Source organism: Nicotiana tomentosiformis, chromosome 8 (genome assembly GCF_000390325.3).
Source record: "Nicotiana tomentosiformis chromosome 8, ASM39032v3, whole genome shotgun sequence".
In the NCBI taxonomy this organism is placed as follows: Eukaryota; Viridiplantae; Streptophyta; class Magnoliopsida; order Solanales; family Solanaceae; genus Nicotiana; species Nicotiana tomentosiformis.
Window position 1 is genome coordinate 141522009 of NC_090819.1, and position 20790 is coordinate 141542798.

The window sequence follows — 20790 nt, forward strand, 5'->3', positions numbered from 1 at the left end:
ATTATAAGTGTAAATTATCTTGAACTTAGTATCTTCACCATTCTGATCAAAAGAGACATCACAAATGTCCTTTATGAAAATGAATAAACATTTTCCCTCTCTATTTTGTTTATTCCCAGAAATAAGGTGAAGCTAAAAAATGCCAAAGCAAGCAATAAGTTCAGAAAAATACCTAGAGAAAAAAAGCAGAAAAGTAAAAAATTTCTAGTAAAACAAGAAAAAATATTTATGAAGATGTGCAAATTGATGACAAAGTTGAAAACTTTCTACTAAACAAGAACAAACAGTAAAGTTGGCGAAAATTAAGAAAAAGTGAAAAACATAGCAATAAACTAAAAATTAAGAGATAAATAAAAATTGTTACAAGAGAAAGAGAAGTTGAAAGCAAGAGAGTGTTACCTCGTAACTTATTGATTTGTTTCCTGTTGGAGAATGGAGATTGAAGTTTGCCTGGAAGAACTCAACTGAAGAAGAAGAGTTTTGGTTTCGTCCTTTACTCCTTTGGAAGAGCCGAGGGTTTGATTCAAAGAGGGGATTGGAAAAAAAGAATAAAAATACGCGGGTCACTTATTCTTTACCCGACCCATCTATTAATTCGAAATTTACCCTGCCCTAACTTATTAATTTTTTTTAAATATAACATTTTGCCCTGCCCCGCCCCATTTAAATCTTCCCCTCCCCTGCCCCGTTAACAGTTTTCCCTGCCCTACCCTGCCCCAATTGCCATCCCTATCCAAAAGTTGTTCAAATCTTCACAACTCAGTCCCAAATTCGATATACAAGCTCCACAAGATGTACCAGATATATTGGAACAACACCCACTCGAAATAAAACTCAATTTCGGCAATCCGCAATTTGAACTTAAGCTTCGAAGCTTTCTTCCATGGCTGCCTATGGAGTTTTCTTCTTCAAGTTTCCTCTCCAACTCAATGATATTCACGAAATAAACTCAGATTTAGCAGCAAACTAACGTAAATCAATCGAACCAAGCTCTTTTTTTGTTTAATTGCAGATTCGTGAATTTCGACAAGCTTCGACTGAAGCTTCAATGACGGACAACTTGGTGTTTTAAGTTCCAGGCAAAAAATCAATAGATCAAGGTTCCAAATAGTGATATGCAGCAGATTTCACGCAATGATTCAACACCCACTATTTAATTTTTCTTTTTCTTTTCTTAATCACTACTTCAAAAAAAAAAAAAATCGAAACCTAACTTCACAAATCAGTACCCATATGAATTTAGCACAATCAACCAAACCAAATCAGATTTATAGATTCCAATGAAGATCGAAACAGTGAGACCCAACAAGAACAACAAACTATTTTAGGAATTTTTGACTTATTCGATTTTTTAATAAATTTTTTGATATGAAATTTAGTGCAAATAATCAAGGAATTTGTAGAAACAAATCCCTTAACCTTCGCTCTAATACCAAAATGATACGAACATGAAAGTAAAATAACAAGAACACAAATAAAATTATAGAAAGATAGAGATTTAGTAGAGAACCAACTAAGGAAATTGAAAGAACATTTGAAATCAATAAATACCCAATCAATTTAAGACTTAATTGACCCAAAACTATAGGAACAACCCTCAAGGGGAAGCAATCCCCTTGCAAGTTCACCTTAACAAGTAATCAACACATAGGAATTCATCCTAAACACTCTCAATGAGTTTTCATTCACAATATTAAAATAAGCTAACTATAAAATGTAATGTAAGGAGCTAAATATTATAAGTATAGCTACCAAAATGTAATATAATCTTTAATTATTGAAATTGCACATATAGTCGCTCCGTTATGAAAGTAGCCTCCAATTAGAATCCAAATTGCTCAACGACTATATAGATTGTATCAGCTTTATAATTAATTTAATGAATGATTTCTTATTCCAATTAATTGGGTTACTATGATAATAATTCAAAATTAATGTTACAATTTAGAAAATAAAGCATCTTATAATTAATTAATTACAACAATTAGTAGTATATTTGATAATTATAATTTTACTATATTTTATTAAAAATAATTTAGTTTATTTAATTTAATTTCAAAAGGAATTAAAAGGGACAAAGCCTATAATTACAATTCTCTAATTAAACACGAAGTGGCTATCTTTTAAATTAATCTTGGCCAATTGCAAGCCCGTGTCCGAAAATACCCAACTCAAACAACCTTCTCAATCCCTAATGGCAATCCTTTCCATTACCTCTCAACCAATAACAACCTGCTACGTCACCCATCTCCCACACTTACAAAACAAACATAAAACATCTGGGTTGTCCATTCTTTAGATCAACGGTCCACAATTTTAACTCAATTTCCTCTTTAATTTTTAAAATACTCAAAAGACTTAATCCTCACCGTTGAATCACAAATATCCAACGGATACCAAAACTCCCCATAAAAAATGTTTAATCCTTAAGAAATTAGGACTATTGATCTAAATGATTAACGACCCAAATCCCATCTTTTAAAATTATCCCCAGAGACGGACTACCCAACCCCAAAAACCTTAAATCATTTACCAAAGACACTATCCCCCCCCCCCCTTCCCTTTTCTCTCTTTCGTCTCCCAACTCACAGACCTAATCAATCAAGCAAACCTTGCACAAGTTTGTGCAAGGTCACAAATCAGCAAAAGAATCATCCTCTTTGCCTTCCCTGTCCGCGAATCCTGCCGGAACTTCCCTATTTCATCACACGAGTTTGAAATCTCGAGTTCTCTGAACTTTAACACGAACATGCAACTTTCAATCTTCAAACCCTTCGATGCTGCGACAAAATCCCTCATGCACGAGCATGTCATGATGATTATTCGAAACTAGAGGTCAAATGCAATGACCTATGGACCTCCGGTCTTTATTTGATGGTTTCTCACCTGTATCAACTGCCACCCACTCACGTAAAATCCTTAATAGTTTTTCCCCTCCGCTCACTCTGATTTCACTCGATTGTGTTTGCATCACCACTGTCACTCTCCACTATCAATTTGAATTCGTGAACCCTAGGGCTTCAACAACCACTATAAATTGGGTTTTGTTTTAATGTTTTCACCTAATACACAACAAGATATACCTACCAACTATATCTAGTATCTGAGAATTTAATATACAACATAGTTTAGGAAATTTTGATAAAAGTCCAAGTTCTCGATCAATCTCTACTTTTCCTTTTCTTTCTGATTCTGAATTTGTTACTGATTGAGAGCTTGAGCTCTTAGCTTCCTAAAGGTTAATTCGAACACTCGTTTGGTTTGCTACCCTAAAGGAGGTCAGTAAAACTTCAACCTTGTTCTTTTTAATTAGTTGAAGTTACTGAACATGAACTGCTTTACTATTTTTTGCTGAATGGTATTATTAACGAAGTGTCCATGTTTCTACTGTTTTATGTATTTACCAATGACTGTTAAGTATATTATGTGATCATGAACTTCTTTAAGCTATTTGAAATCAGAATTATACGTTGGTATTGATATGCATCTGATGATTTATGTTTACTGTTAACTTTGAAATGACTAAAGCAATTCTTAATGTTCCTAATATCTAGTTTCAAACCGCTTTAATGTTCTATTAGCACTATTATGATCATTATGTGTTATAACCCAAAAAAATTTATATACTTATTAATTGTGAGACTAGAGAAGTAATTTTATTTATAGCTATTGGGTCAAATATTAAGTTAGTGCGACAAAATTTATAATAATACATCAGATAGTGTAAAAATTAAGTGGTCAGTGGCTAATTTCGTAACTCCACCTAAGATTATTAAACGAAAAGAAGAAGAAGAAAAAAAGCAGTTGGGCCAAGCCCATTTTACGTAATTATCAGGTTTGAGCTAGGGAGTAAATAAGAAAAAGAATTAACTTCTTGGTTTCAAGATAGGAAAAGTTACATGGAGGGTGAGCAGACGTTGGCACTACACTAGAAAAATATCAGTTGATTTAGTTTGAACAGTTGGCACTGCACGGGAACTTTGGTAGAGAAATCACAGCAATCAGGTATGTTAATATCATCATCCTTCCGTTTGTATGCGCATTTAAGTTGATCAAGTGGTCTTGGTCTTTCATAATTATACAATGATTAGAGGGTAGGGATTGCACTGACTGGGAATTGGAAATTTTAAAAGTGCTTACTCTCAACTTTCAACAGTTGAACGAAAAGCCATTGCCAATTTAAATTGGAAACTCGCTTTACGTAGTAATTTGTATATGCAATTGGGATGGCGATTATTATTCATGTATTACAATTATTAGGTAATGATTTGGGGGCAAAATAACTTACTAATGATTATAATCAGAGGCGGATGTAACTTACTACTTACGGGTTCAATTGAACCCATAACTTTCGACGCGAAGTAAAAATTTATATGTAAAATTTTATTAAAATTTCAAAAATAGTAGATATGAACCCATAACTTTAAAAATATAATGAGTTCAATGTTAAAAATCTTAAAATTGAACCCATAGAATTTAAATCCTGGATCCGCCTCTGATTATAATAACTAATTAGTTAGTGGTTTGACAAAAATTATATGAAATTCCAAGGTTGGAGTAGTCTGTTTTGGAAGAAAGTTTCTGCTACTACAATTTTAGCTCTGTAATTTAAGACATAATGGCCACCTAATGATTGGGTAATAAGGACGAAGGCATATGATTGTGTAATAATGATGGCATGTGATATGATTGTGTAATAATGATGGCATGTGAGATTGTGTAATAAAATAGTGGCGGATTTCCGGCATAAGTAGAATTTCAAAACTGAAGAGTTATTTCAGAAGCCACTGTTATGATTTTTGCACTGCTAAATTTTTATTAACTAGCGGGAGTTCACCTTGATTTTGACTTGTCCTAAAGTTGTGAAAAATAGTTACTTAGACTAATTAGGATGTGTTATTCAATATTTTGGATAGATTAAGGTCATTAGAGGCCATTTGGTTGGTGTTCTAGGCGTTGCAAGATTGGAGAACTTCTCATTAGCGAGTTAAGTGAGACTTTAAGCTTTGATGCTTGGTTTTCTAAAATCCGTTTTGAAAGTATATTTTCTCTGCTTGGTCCATGTGTTGGGACAAGCGTACGCTTGGCAGAATCGGTGGTCTTAGACTAGCCGCAAATATATTATTTTATGAAAAATATAAAAAATATATATTTTATAAGTTGTTTGATACGGTTGTGAGCCATGGTGTAGAGTTTATTGTGTGCCATGATGTTGAGTTTGATACGGCTGTGATTCATGGTGTTGAGTTTGATACGGTTGTGCGTCATGATGTTGGGGAATTATGTATGCATTTGTACATCACCCGAGTATTGTATATGCTTCTTGATATATTTGGGGCATTGTGTATGCTTCAGTGAGTATTGTGTATGCTCTGTTGCATATTTGAGGCATTGTGATGCCGTTGTGAACTCGTAGATGTGTTGGTAATTTTCTTTCACTGCAATTATGACAAGTCCTTAGTGAGTACTCTTGTTGGTTAATTCTTATTAACTCTATTGATACACATATATTAAGTTATTGTATAATTATTATATTTACTATATCATTCGTGTTGTGGTGTGTTTGTATTTTCTAACACTTGTTCTAAAGGTATTTAAAGTGGCGGGTCCAGGATTTTACTGAGTTATATTTACGTATAACTCACTCCTTACCTGTATCTCTATGCAGGCACCGTTACGGGAGATAGAGCTAGTGGCTGACGAGTTTGTTCGAGTGGATTCTATTGCTGAGGTGAGCCACCGCATTGTTCGTGGAGGCTTTCGTTTTAGACTTACTTAGTTCATGTTACTTATTTCCTTTTTCTTTGGGGTTTGCATACCCGTCATGATTTTAATGTGGGATTTGGGCTAGAGTTTTATAATTTGAGTGATTGTTGATTTTTTTTTATCAATTGACTAAAGTATTGAGCGATAATCACTTCCTCTTTAATTATTAATAATACCTTTAGGCCTGCACTTTTTCTCTCAGTGTTTGTGTAAATGATTAAATGTTAGAAAAATGGGTTCGCCTGGCATGTGGTATTAGCTGGGTGTCAGTCACGTCTAGGGGGTAGTTTGGGACGTGATATTATGTTTATCTTCTTTGAATTTTATTCTGCACTTCATGATGGTTCACTCAATAACATAGGGTTAAATAAAGCATGAACCTATTTAGTGTCAAAAACCAGATTGTTACCTTAGCTTAGATACACTAGATCATGATCTTTGAACCTGCTTTTATCTCTTTGCCCTACCTCTGTGATTCTACAAACTAGCTGATTAAACTCGTGACTATTTATGCAAGAATGTCCTAAGCTAGTTGGATCTTTGTACCACTTTTGTGTATATTCTGAGACTGTTTTACACTTAGTTTAAGCCATGAATCATGGATAATATATGTTTGAGTTAGAATGACACATCTGTTTAGCTAAAATACAGCTTCTAAATTCTATTATATCTGAAACCCTACCCTAGACATGCTTGACAAATTTTCCCAATGAGATGATACCATTACCCTTCTCCTGAAGCTCATATGGTGATACTGTTAGTAATATTTTCTTAATATGACCCCTGCTAACTGCACTTTGTGTGTGTTCTTGTGATCATGCACTTATTTCTATTCTTCAATGTATCTGTTTGTCCTATATGATCCCATACATGCCCACACTATTTTGAAACTTCACTAAGCTCTCTTAAATGGATTAAACCTGCTCTGTGAACTATAAGAGAATCTCTTGTTTCTACTGCTTGGATATAACAACATGCTTTGTTCTCAATGAGATTAGTGTGAAGTTAAAACTCTTAAAAGAAGTGACTGTGTCACTGATTTTAAAGTTAAGCATGACTGATGGCTTGAGATTCTGTTAAGTATTCTTAGGAGTTCTATTTGAATTTGTGAATCTGTAACCCTGTTAATATTTTTAGAAACTCTGATTGTAGTTTGACATCTCTAATAATACCTATAGAAGTCTTAACTGTGGATTGTTGTTCTGAATCTCTGTCAATACTCTTTGGGTGTACTAATTAAAGTCATTAACATGTGCCTCTTAATTGAGGTTACTGAGCTATATCTCTAGTTGAAGTTGTCAATCTATGTCTACATTAGCACTCTTAGGAAGTACCCGTTATAGTGTTTAACCTGTAATGCTGTTAATACTATTTATAAACTCTAACTGTAGTTGTTAACCTGCCCTCTCCTAATGCTCCTCAGAAGTTTAGTTGAAACTGTCAGTCTATATCTTTGTTAACACTTTTAGAAGTCTTAATTAGGGATGTTAGCCTCTGTGTGTGCTAGGGGGCAAGACCTGAGTTAAAATCAATCTTTGGTTTGTATAAATGAAGGTTGTTAAGGAAAAATATATCTATGTTCATAGACTGTTGCAAACATGGAATATGTACTCTTTATATCCTTAATATATATGATCTTAGGTGTTTGGTTCTTTAACATTAGTATGATAATATCTCTGCCTCTACGTATGCTTAAAACTGATTTCTTTTAAACCTGCTTAACATGTTACTCATAGTGAACTATGCACTTAGTTTTGAAATATGCTTATAACAATACGAATAGGTTGTCTCGTAGTATTATGCATATGTACTTCTGTGGCATGGTATCACTGTGGTGTTGAGATTTACATTGAAAGTGCCTTATTGGCACTTAAACCTGTGGGGAAGAGTGAGTGTGAGTGGTTAGGGGTATTTAGGAGTAGCGTTTAGCTCTTGGTTAGGCTACTCTTCCTGACACAAGCACTGCCCTGGCCTTGAGACACTTGGGTACTTTGAAGTGTCAAGGATCCAAAGGGAGCCTTGGCCATGAATGGAACTCTACCCTTAGCTTCTAATCTATTGACATTCATTACTTCTTTTATGTTTAGTGTTTAATCACAACAAAAGGTTTTCAATATCAATCACTTTATTATATGTGACCCCGCATTTGCATAACTTTCATAATTCAAATTACTATTGGTTGTTATAATTTATTCAAGTGATTTACTTACATATTTCATTTGTGATTGTTTGTATGGAGTATTATATCTAATAACGTTCTCTTATTTTTTTGAACATGTATAACTATTGGTCCTACTGAGCTATCAAAACAACTCAGGCCCAAATCTTGTACCTGCGCATTTGGAAGTTTGAAGCCCACTGCTATCCAGAGTCCTTCCTTATCCTTTACTGCTTTATTACATTCTGCTATTCTTATTTCTCACATGTATATGACACTACACTTATCATATCTGAATAAATATTTTACTTTACCCTTTGAATCATGTAAACAATTTAGGCAATCCCTAAAGGACATAGGATTAAAAGAAGCGTTAAAATTAATAGCAATTAGTTTTAATTCGCTAATTATATACTGATCATGCTATTAATCTTTTGTATTTTACTAATCTTTCATGAAGATGTTTTGAAGCCAAAATAAATTAGCAAAAGATGGTAGTCCCTCTTTCAAAAAGAAAAAACCAGAAATGAATCGCATGATTGGCCTTCTAAAAGAAAATCGATTCTTTCGAAAAACCAAGGTGTTGCCGCCCAACAAAGATTTTCAAACGATTTCCTCAAATCTAAGATTTAAGACTTCAGAAACCAAGGTATATCGTAGGCTCACTTTCTTATAACATATTTATCTTACTAGAGTTAAATAATATCCGTTCTTTAAACACAAAGCGTTTTATGACTTAGCCCTTTCTCACATGCTTTTATAAATACAAACATCATGCACATATTTTAAACTCTTTAAATTATTTACACAACTATTATCTTCAAAGACTCTTTCATAAACTCAAATCCATTTTAATCAAGCATCCCCTTCGCAAACATCATGTTCTCACTTAGATATATATAGCAAGGCATGCCTCTTTAAACAATAGCTAAGCATAATAGAAACAACTAATCATAAATTTACTCTAAGCCCTATGGAGCTACTTCACGTAGATTTTTAATGAGTGCCTAACACCTTCCCCTTAAAAGAACAAGAACCCTTACCCATAATCTCACTAGTTAGAAGACCAATAAAGAACATGACTTTAGTAATTAAATAGGTACCCTAGTATACTTTTAAATATTATGTGGCGACTTTCTTTCATCAATAATAGAGAAACCAAAACTTGAATCTTGTTTTAACTAGCGAAATATGGGGTACAACAATCACCGCCCTGCCATGACCGTTCCTCATTTTTTGGCATATTAGGATCATAAAACTTAAATTTTGTCAGATTACCAGATTTTCGTATGCTATAGCCCATACCTTCCGCATGAGCTCAGGCCCTCGGATCCGGATCGCCTAAAAAAATTTCGGGCCATAAAAAACGACCTAAGGAACAATAGTCACTGCCCCGCCATGATCACTCCTCATTTTTTGGTATTTTAGGGTCATAAAATTGAAATTTCGCCCGATTTTTAGATTTTCGTCCGCTATATTCCACGCCTTCTGCATGGGCCATGGACCTAGGACCCGAATCGCTTAAATTTTTTTCGAGACATCAAAATGGCCAAAGAAATAATAATTACCGCCCTGCCATGATCGTTACTCATTTGTGGGCAATAAAATTTGAATTTTGCCCGATTCCTAGATTTTCATGTGCTATAGCCCATGCCTTTCGCATGGACCTAGGAAACCGGACCCGGATCACCAAAAAGTTTTTAAGGCCATCAAATATGACTTAAGGAACAATAGTCATTGTCCCCTGCCATGACCGTTCCTCATATTTTGGCGTTTTAGGACCATAAAATTGAAATTCCGCCATATTCTCATATTTTCGTGTCCTATAGCCCACGCCTTCCACATGGACCCCGGACCCGGATTACCTAAAAAATTTTGAGCCATCAAAAACAACCAAAGGAATAATAGTCAGCGCCCCGCCATGATCATTCCTCATTTTTTGGCGTTTTAGGGCCATAAAATTATAATTCCGCCTAATTACCTGATTTTGATGTGCTATAGCCCACACCTTCTGCTAGGGTTTGGTCCCCCAGACTCTGATCGCCTAAAAAAATTTCAAGCCATCGCAAACGACCTAAAATTTAATAGTCACTGCCCGTCAAGACCGTTTCTCAGTTATTGGCGTTTTAGGGCCATAAAATAAGAATGCTGTCTGATTCCCTGATTTTCATGTGATATAGCCCACGCCTTCCATATGGGCCCGGACTCCTAGATCTAAATCACCTAAAAAGTTTTCGGGCCATTAAAATGACTTATGGAACAATAGTCACCGCACCTTCCTGACCGTTCCTCATGTTTTGGCATTTTAGGGTCATAAAACTTGAACTTTGCCCGATTTCTAGATTTTCGTGTGCTATAGCCCACGCCTAAAAAGAATTTGGGCCATCAAAAACCACCTAAGGAACAATAGTCACTGCCCCACCATGATCGTTCCTCATTTTTTGGTATTTTCGAACAATAAAACTGGAATTCCGCCCCGATTCCCTGATTTTCGAGTGATATAGCCTACACCTTTCGCATGAGCCCGGGTCCCCAGACCCAGATCGTCTAAAAAAAAATTGAGCCATCAAAACGACCTAAGAAACAATAAACACCGCCTCGTCATGACCATTCCTCATTTTCTGGTGTGTATGTCCATAAAACTTGAAGCGTTTTAGGGAAATAAAATAGGAATGCCCTCTGATTCCCTGATTTTCGTGTGCTATAGCCCACGCCTTCCACATGGGCCCGGGCTCCTAGACCTAGATCGCCTAAAAAAATTCTGGACCATCAAATATTACCTAAGGAATAATTGTCACTGCCCATCCATGACCGTTCCTCGTTTGTTTTGCATTTTAGGGGCTTATAACTTGAATTTTGCGTGATTCTCATTTCTTTCGTGTGTTATAGCCCACGCCTTTAGCATGGGCCCAGGACTCCCATACCCGGATCGCCTAAAAGTTTTTCGGGCAATCTTAAATGGCTTAAAGGAACAATAGTCATTGCCGTGCCATGACCGTTCCTCATTTTTGGGTCTTTAGGATAATTAAACTGGAATTCCACCTGATTCCCTGATTTTTGTGTGATATAGCCTACGCCTTGCGCTTGCGCCCGGGCCCCCAGACCCAGATCGTCTAAAAATATTCTAAGCCATAAAAAACGACCTAAGAAATAATAGACATCGCCCTGCTATGAGTGTTCCTCATATTTTGGTATTTTAGGCAATAAAACTTGAATTTTGCCACATTTTCGTGTGCTATAGCCCACGCCTTCCGCATAGACTTAGGCACCCAGACCCGAATCGCCTAAAATATTTTTGGGCCATAAAAAATGACCTAAGGAGCAATAGTCACTGCCCCGCCATGATCGTTTCTTATTTTTTGGCACTTTAGGGTCACAAAACTAGAATTCCGCTCGATTCCCTCATTTTTGTGTGCTATAACCCTCTTCCGGATGAACCCTGGATCGCCTAAATTTTTCTAGGCCATCAAAAATGACGTAAGGAACAATACTCATCGCCTGCCATGACCTTTCCTCGTTTTTTTGCTATTTAGGACCATAAAACTAGAATTTTGCCCGAACCCGAATCGTCTAAAATATTTTCGGACCATAAAAAAGACCTAAAATACAATAGAGCCTTCCGCATGGGCTCGAGCTTCTAGACCTTGATCACTTTAAAAATTTTCGTGCCATAAAAAACGACCTAAGGAATAATAGTCATCGCCCCTCCATGACCGTTCCTCATTTTTTGCATTTTAGGGCCATAAGACTTGAATTTCGTCCGATTCTCAAATTTTCTTGTGTTATAGCCCATGCCTTAAATATGGGCCCGAGCACCCAGACCCGGATAGCCTAAAAATTTCCGTGCCATCAATAATGACCTAAGGAACAATAGTCACTGCCCCTCTATGACCATTTTTCATTTTTTGGCATTTTAGGATCATAAAACTGGAATTCTGTCTGATTGTCTTATTTTCGTGCTATAGCCCACGCTTTCCACATGGGCCCGGGCCCCCGCACCTGGATCGATTAAATTTTTTTGGGGCCATCAAAAATGACCTAAGGAATAATAGTCACTACCCCGCCATGACCGTTTCTCTTTTTTGGCGTTTTAGGGCCATAAAATAGGAATGCCAACCGACTCCCTAATTATCGTGTGTTATAGCCAACGCCATCCGCATTGGCCCGGGTGTCGGATCCGGATCGCCTAAAAATATTTCGGGCCATAAAAATGACCTAAGGAACAATAGTCTCCGTCCGCCCATGACCGTTCCTCATTGTTTGGCTTTTTAGAGCCATAAAACCTAAATTCCACCCGATTCTCAGACTTTTGTATGATATAGCTCACGCCTTCCGTATGGGGCCGGACACCCGGACCCCGATAACCTAATAATATTTCGAGCCGTAAAAATGATCTAAGAAATAATAGTCACCCCTCCGCCATGATCGTTCCTCGTTTTTGGCGTTTTAGGGCCATAAAATTGAAATTCTGCTAGATTCCCTGAATTTCCTATGGTATAGCCTACGCATTCTGCTTGGGCCCGGACTCCCGGACCTGAATCGCCTAAAACTTTTTGGGACCATAAAAAACGACCTAAGGAATAATAGTTACTGCCCCGCATGATTGTTTCTCATTTTTTGGCGTTTTAGGGCCATAAAACAAGAATGTCGCCCGACTCCCTAATTTTCATGTGTTATAGCCCATGCCTTCCGCATGGGTCCGGTCTCTGAATCTAGATCGCCTAAAAAACTTTCGGGCCCAAAAAATGACCTAAGGAACAATAGTCACCACCCCATCATGACCGTTCCTTATTTTTTGGCATTTTAGAGCCATAAAACTAGAATTCCATCCAATTCGCAGACTTTCGTGTGATATAGCTCACGCCTTCCGCATGGGCCCGAATCCCCAGACCCGGATCGTATAAAATATTTTTGGGCCATCAAAAACAATCAAGGAAGTAATAGTCATCGCCCCTCCATGACTGCTCCTCATGTTTTGGCGTTTTAGGGCCATAAAATTAAAATTCCACCTAATTCCCTAATTTTGATGTGTTATAACCCACGACTTCCGCATGAGCCCGGGCCCCCGGACACGGATCGCCTAAAATTTGTTTCGAACCATAAAAAATGACCTAAGGGACAATATTCGATGCCTCGCCATGACTGTTGCTCGTAGTTTGGTGTTTTAGGACCATAAAACTAGATTTCCACCTGATTCCTTGATTTTCATGTGCTATAGCCCTCGCCTTCCGCATGGGCCCATGCCCCTGCACCCAGAATGCCTAAATGTTTTTCAAAAAACAACCAAAGGAATAATAATCACTGCCCCCTCATGACAGTTTCTTATTTTTTGGCGTTTTAGGGCTATAACATTAGAATTTCACGTGATTCCTAACTTTCAATAGCCCATGCCTTCCGCATGGGCATGGGCAACCAGACCCGGATCGCCAAATTTTTTCGGGACATAAGAAATGACCTAAGGAATAATAGTCATTACCCCCTCCATGAACGTTCCTTATTTTTTTTTATCATTTTAGGACCATAAATTGGAATTCCGCCCGATTCACATATTTTGGTGTGCTAGAGCCCACGCCTTCTGCATGGGCTTTGGACACAGATTGACTAAATATTTTTCGGGCCATAAAATATGACCAAAGGAACAATAGTCACCGCCCAGCCAAGACTGTTCCTTTTTTGGTGTTTTATGGCCATAAAAATAGAATTCCGCCTGATTCCCTGATTGTTTGTGTACTATAGCCCACGCCTTCCGCATGGGCTCGGGTCCTCGCACTTGGATCTCCTAAAGCATTTTTCGATCCATAAAAAATGACCTAAGGAACAATAGTCACCACCTTGCCATGAATGTTCCTCGTTATTTGAAGTTTTAGGGCCATAAAACTAGAATTCTGATCGATTTTCTCATTTTCATGTGTTATATAGCACACGCCTTCCGCATGGGCCCGGGACCCCGCACCCGAATCTCTTACAAAAATTTTGGTCCATAAAATACGACCAACGGAACAATAGTCACCACCTCTCCATGATCGTTCCTTATTTTTTGGCTTGTTATGGCCATAAATCCGGAATTCTTCCCTTTCGTGTGCTAAAGCCCACTACTTCCGCATGGACCCAAGCCCCCGGACCCGAATCACCTAAAAAATATTCGGGCCATCAAAATGATCTAAGGAACAATATTCACTGCCTTGCCATGACCGTTCCTCTTTTTTTGGCGTTTCAGGGCCATAAAACCAAAATTCCGTTCGATTACCTGATTATCGTGTGTTATAACCCATGCCTTTCGCATGGGCTCGGGCCCTCAGACCCGGATCGTATAAATGTTTTTTGGGCTATCCAAAACGATCAAATAAATAATAGTCACCGCACCGCCATTATTGTTCTTCAGTTTTTGGCGTTTTAAAGCCATTAAACTGGAATTTTGCCCCGATTTTTAGATTTTTGTGTGCTATAGCTCACGCCTTTCACATGAGCCCAAGCCCCTGGACCCGGATTACCTAAAAAGAATTCGGGGCATAAAAAATGACGAAAGGAACAATAGTCACCGCCGCGTTGTGACTGTTCCTCGTTGTGACCCTTACCTATAATCTCATAAGTTAGCAGACCAATAAAGAGCATGACTTTAGTAATTAAATAGGTACCCTAGTTTACTTTTAAATATTAGGTGGCGACTCTCTTTCATCAATAACAGAGAAACCAAAACTTGAATCTTGTTTTGACTAGTGCAAGATAGGATGCAACAGTCACCGCCCCGCCATGACTGTTCCTCATTTTTTGACATATTAGGGGCATAAAACTTGAATTTCGCACAATTACAAGATTTTCGTATGCTATAGCCCACACCTTCCGCATGGGCCCAGGCCCTCGGACCCGGATCGATTAAAATTTTTTGGGACATCAAAAATGACGTAAGGAACAATAGTCACTGCCCCGCCATGATCGTTCCTCATATTTTGGCATTTTAGAGTCATAAAACTGGAATTCCGCCCGATTTCTAGATTTTCATGCGCTATATCCTATGCCTTCCGCATGGGCCCTGGACCTAGGACCCGAATCGCTTAAATTTTTTCTGAGACATCAAAATGGCCAAAGAAATAATAATCACCACCCTTCCATGATCGTTACTCATTTTTTGGTATTTTAGGGCCATAAAATTTGAATTTCGCCCGATTCCTAGGTTTTCGTGTGCTACAACCAATGCCTTCCGCATGGGCTTGGGAAACCGGACCCGGATCGCCAAAACAATTTTAGGGCCATCAAATACGACCTAAGAAACAATAGTCATTGCCCCCTGCCATGACTGTTCCTCATTTTTTGGCATTTTAGGGCCATAAAATTGGAATTCCTCCATATTCTCACATTTTCGTGTCATATAGCCCACGCCTTCCAAATGCCTCCCGGACCCGAATTGCCTAAAAATTTTCGGGCCATCAAAAATAACCAAAGGAACAATAGTCACCACCCCTCCATGATCTTTCCTCGTTTTTTGGCGTTTTAGGGCCATAAAATTAGAATTCCGCCTAATTCCCTAATTTTCATGTGCTATAGCCCACACCTTTCACTTGGGCCCGATCCCCCAAAGACGAATAGCCTAAAAAAATTTCAAGCGATCGAAAATGACCTAACATATAATAGTCACTGCCCTGTCATGACCGTTTCTCATTTATTGGCGTTTTAGAGACATAAAACAATAATGCTGCTCGATTCCCTGATTTTCGTGTGATATAGCCCACGCCTTCCGTATGGGCCCGTGCTCCTAGACCTAGATCACCTAAAAATAATTCGGGCCATCAAAAACGACTTATGGAACAATAGTCACCACACCTCCATGACCATTCCTCATTTTTTGGCATTTTAGGGCCTTAAAACTTGAACATTGCCCGATTTTTAGATTTTCATGTGCTATAGTTCACGCCTTTAGCATGGGCCCAAACCTTTGGACCCGGATCACCTAAAAATATTTTGGGCCATAAAAAATGACCTAAGAAACAATAGTCACTGCCCCGCCATGATCGTTCCTCATTTTTTGGTGTTTTCGGATAATAAAACTGGAGTTCTGCCCCGATTCCTTGATTTTCGTGTGATATAACCTACACCTTTCGCATGAGCCCGGTCCCCGAACCCAAATTGCCTAAAAAAGTTTCGAGCCATCAAAACGACCTAAGAAACAATAAACACCGCCTCGTCATGAGCGTTCCTCATTTTCTGGTGTTATATGGCCATAAACTTGAACTTTGCCCGATTCTCAGATTTTCGTGCGCTATAGCCCACGCCTTCCGCATAGGCCCGGGTCCCTGGACCCGGATCGCCTAAAACTTTTTCGGCCATAACAAATGACCAAAGAAACAATAGTCACTCCCCCACCAAGACTGTTCCTCATTTTTTTGGCACTTTAAGTCCATAAAACTAGAATTCCGCCCGATTTCCTGATTTTCATGTGTTATAGCCCTCCTTTCGGATGGACCCGAGTCCCCGAACCCCGGATCACCTAAATTTTTTCGGGCCATAAAAAATGACCTAAGGAAAAATAGTCACCGCCCCGCCATAATTGTTCCTTATTTATTGACATTTTAGTGCCATAAAATTGGAATTCTACCCGATTTCGTGATTTTCATGTGCTATATCCCACGCCTTCCGCTTGGGCCCGGCCCCCCGAACTCGGATCACCTAAAACTTTTTCGGGCCATCGAAAACGACCTAAAATACAATAGTCACTGCCCCACCATGACCGTTTCTCCTTTTTTGGCGTTTTAGGGCAATAAAACAAGAATGCCTCTCGATTCCCTGATTTTCGTGTTCTATAGCCCACGTCTTCCGTATGGGCACGAGTTCCTAGACCTAGATTTCCTAAAAAAAATTAGACCATCAAAAATGACCTAAGGAATAATTGTCATCGCTCGTCCATGACCGTTCCTCCCTTTTTTGCATTTTAGGGCCTTATAATTTGAATTTCGCCCAATTTCCCGTTTCTCATTTTTTGGCATTTTAGGGCCATAAAACAAGAATGCCACCTGACTCCCTAATTTTCATATGCTATAGCCCACACCTTCCGCATGGGCCCGGTCTCTGAATCCGGATCGCCTAAAAAAATTCGGGCTCTAAAAATGACCTAAGGAACAATAGTCACCGCCTCGTCAAGACCGTTCCTTATTTTTTGGCGTTTTAGAACCATAAAACTGGAATTCCATCCAATTCACACACTTTCATCTTATAAAGCTCACACCTTCCGCATGGACCCGTAGCATCGGACCCGGATCGTATAAAAGTTTATCGAGCTATCAAAAACGATCAAGGAAGCAATAGTCACCGCCCCACCATGACTGTTCCTCATTTTTTGGCGTTTTAGGGCCATAAAATTAGAATTCCACCTAATTCCCTAATTTTGATGTGTTATAACCCACGGCTTCCGCATGAGCCCGGGCCCCCGGACACGGATCGCCTAAAATTTGTTTTGGACCATAAAAAATGACCTAAGGGACAATATTCGATGCCTCGCCATGACTGTTGCTCATAGTTTGGTGTTTTAGGATCATAAAACTATATTTCCACCCGATTTCTTGATTTTCATATGATATAGCCCAAGCCTTCCGCACGGGACTGGGCCCCTGCACCATTTCTCATTTTTTGGCATTTTAGGGCCATAAAATTTGAATTTCGCGTGATTCATAACTTTCAATAGCCCACGCCTTCCGCATGGGCCTGGGCAACCAGACCCGGATCGCCAAACTTTTTTCGGGACATAATAAATGACCTAAGGAATAATAGTCATTGCCCTTTCCATGAACGTTCCTTATTTTTAGCGTTTTAGGACTATAAACTGGAATTTCACCCGATTAACATATTTTAATGTGCCAGAGTCCACGCCTTCTGCATGGACCCGGGACACGGATGGCCTAAAAATGTTTCGGGCCATAAACAAGGACCAAAGGAACAATAGTCACCGCCTAGCCAAGTCCGTTCCCTTTTTAGGTGTTTTATGGCCATAAAAATGGAATTCCGCCTGATTCCCTGATTTTTGTGTGCTATAGCCCACGCCTTCCGCATGGGCCCGGGTCCTCGCACCCAGATCGCCTAAATTTTTTGTCGAACCATAAAAAATAAGTTAAGGAACAATAGTCACCACCCTGCCATGAACGTTCCTCGTTATTTGAAGTTTTAGAGCCATAAAACTAGAATTCTGACTGATTTTCTCATTTTCATGTGCTATATAGCATATGCCTTCCGCATGGGCCTCGGCCCCCGCACCCGAATCTCTTACAAAATTTTTGGGCCATCAAAATGATCTAAGGAATAATATTCATTGCCCCGCCATAACCGTTCTTCATATTTTGGCGTTTCAGGCCATAAAATTAGAATTCTGTCTGATTACTTGATTGTCGTGTGTTATGTCATGGGCGGCTTTCCAGCCATGCCCCATGACCCCTTAGACGCGCCCCGTTGCGTCATGGCAATCCTCCCAACGCCCAGCGCCACGGTCGGCCTCGTGATCTCGGTAGTTCCAAGTGACAAGCGTGCATGTGCCTCTGTCGCCCCACCGATAGCCATCGCCAGCGCCCATCCACAGGCAGATGCCAACAGCGCCGCGCACGCAAATAATGCCGCGCGTGCTGACCTTGCTGCTAAAGACAAATTCGCTGCCAACAAACTTGTTTCTACTTTGTAGAAGACTAAGTCCTTTTCATTGTAAATATAGAGTAGTTTTACTGTATTTTCTTTAAGTGTGATTTTACAGCTTTCATAGGTCTAGTCATATAACTTTGGTTTATTTCTTTTAAGAATTATTAAGGGGGACCAAGCAATCAAACTTTCAAGCAAGCAAACAATTCTCTGTACTAGTGTCCCTCCCCCTCCCCCCCCCCGACACCGTGTTGTTTTTCTGTAATAGCTTTCATTTAATACAATCAAGCTTTCTTTCATTCTCAACTCTCTTTTCTGCTCTCTCTCAATTGCTCATGACATTGTTTTTCCCGTACGACACTGACAATCTAGTCTAGCGTATGGAGGGAACCTCAGTTGGCGGACATCAATCGCACTGACATCAGTTACTTAGCCTTACATCACCCTTCCAAGGAACTTCAGGAAGGCGTCGCGTAACAGTTGGTATCAGAGCTTAGGCTCGACATCGGACGAGGGATTACATTGAAATTACCACAATTTCTGACCATGGTGAATTATGGGGATCGCATCGCGACCCTAGAGGGGACGATTGACGCATTATGGCCCATCATGGAAATGGTGCCTGACCTAAAGACCAGCCTAGTGCAAAGGTTAGACAACTTGGACCGCAGAATGATCCAGGCCAAAGTTGACGTAGAAAACATCAGTCGCGACTCTGAAGGAGACAGGCAAACGACAGCCACAGAGGCAGCCAAAATGTTTGGTAAATTTGAGGTCCTCCAACAAGAGCGCGCCGAGGATTTAGCCAATAGGGCACAAGAGGCAAACATGGTGACTGCCATGCAACAAACTATAGACAACTTGACAGGCCAGCTTAACGTTGTCAATGCTGCTTTACAAGGCCTGTTGCGAGGAGATGGAAACCAAATCAGGGGTGTTGTGAACCTCGCCCCTGTGGCCCAAAAACTAAATATTCCTGAGCCAAAGCCATACAGTGGATCTCGGAATGCCAAAGAAGTGGAAAACTTCATCTTCGACATCGAACAATACTTCGATGTTGTGGGGGCCCTAGAAGAAGCTAAGAAGGTAGCAATTGTTGCTATGTATCTTCAGGGTGATGCCAAACTCTGGTGGAGGGTGAAATACGAAGCCATCAAGGCAGGTGAAGATGCCCTCGAGACATGGGCAGAACTGAAGGCAGTCATACGCCTACAGTTCTTCCCCAAAAATGTTGAGTACAATGCTAGGAGAAAGCTACGGGAGCTCCGCCAGACCAAATCAGTGCGAGATTATGTGCAGGAATTCTCTACACTCATGCTGAACATCCGTGACATGGGGGACAAAGACAAACTCTTCACCTTCCTGGAAGGGTTGAAACCTTATGCCCGTATGGAGTTGCAAAGACAAAGGGTAGACACGTTACCTAAGGCGATCCAAGCAGCAGAGTGCCTTGGGGATTGTCAAGTGGTAGCCCGGAAGGACAAGCCTCAACAGCCTGTCCGAGGAGGATACAAAGAGGGCAAACCGAACACTGGTGGCCCTAGCAGGAGTGGATGAGACCGGAGTGCAACCAAATCTAAGGCTCCCTCCTCAGGCAGTATTAGCATTGCGTCTAATAACAATGATCGGGGGAGGAAACCACCCTCAGGATGCCATCATTGTGGCGGACCACATTGGAATAATGAATGCCCACATGCACAGATGAATGCCCATCAAACTTTTGAGGATGGGACGGATGACGATGTCGATGATGCGGACCAGACCGAACCAGTAGGTGCATTCAATGCAATTGTTGGCTCTATTTCTGAGCCCTTACCGGGAACCAGTGCTGGTATCCGTAAGAAGAAGGACCCTTGTCCAATAGCTAAGAAAGGTAAAAAGAAGGTGAATGAGAGGACTCCTCTTCATCAAGAGAGGACTTTAATATTCGTCGACATGAAGGTAAATGGCAAGCCCATTCGGGTGATGATAGACATGGGTGCTACCCATAACTACTTAGCCTCGACTCAAGTGGAGCGCCTTGGCCTAGTTGTAGGAAAGGGCAAAGGTCGTGTAAAGGCTATCAACTCACCACCTCAGCCAGTGGGTGGAATAGCCAAAGAAGTACCAATGAAACTTGGCCCTTATGAAGGAAAGTTCAACCTGCGCGTGGTGATCATAGATGACTTCGAGTTGATAGTGGGGTTGGAATTCCTAAGACAGACCATTACCATTCCTGCACCATATGCAGACATGCTACTGATGATGTGAGCAAA

General features: G+C 39.7%; 1 long non-coding RNA gene across 1 annotated transcript; it reads left to right on the forward strand.

Moving 5' to 3' along the window:
• The first annotated feature begins 3825 nt into the window (after window positions 1-3825).
• On the forward strand, window positions 3826-5967 carry LOC138896746 (uncharacterized). Its single transcript, XR_011410152.1, has 2 exons — window positions 3826-4005; window positions 5669-5967. It is a non-coding gene; the product is annotated as an uncharacterized lncRNA (long non-coding RNA).
• Window positions 5968-20790: the final 14823 nt, after the last annotated feature.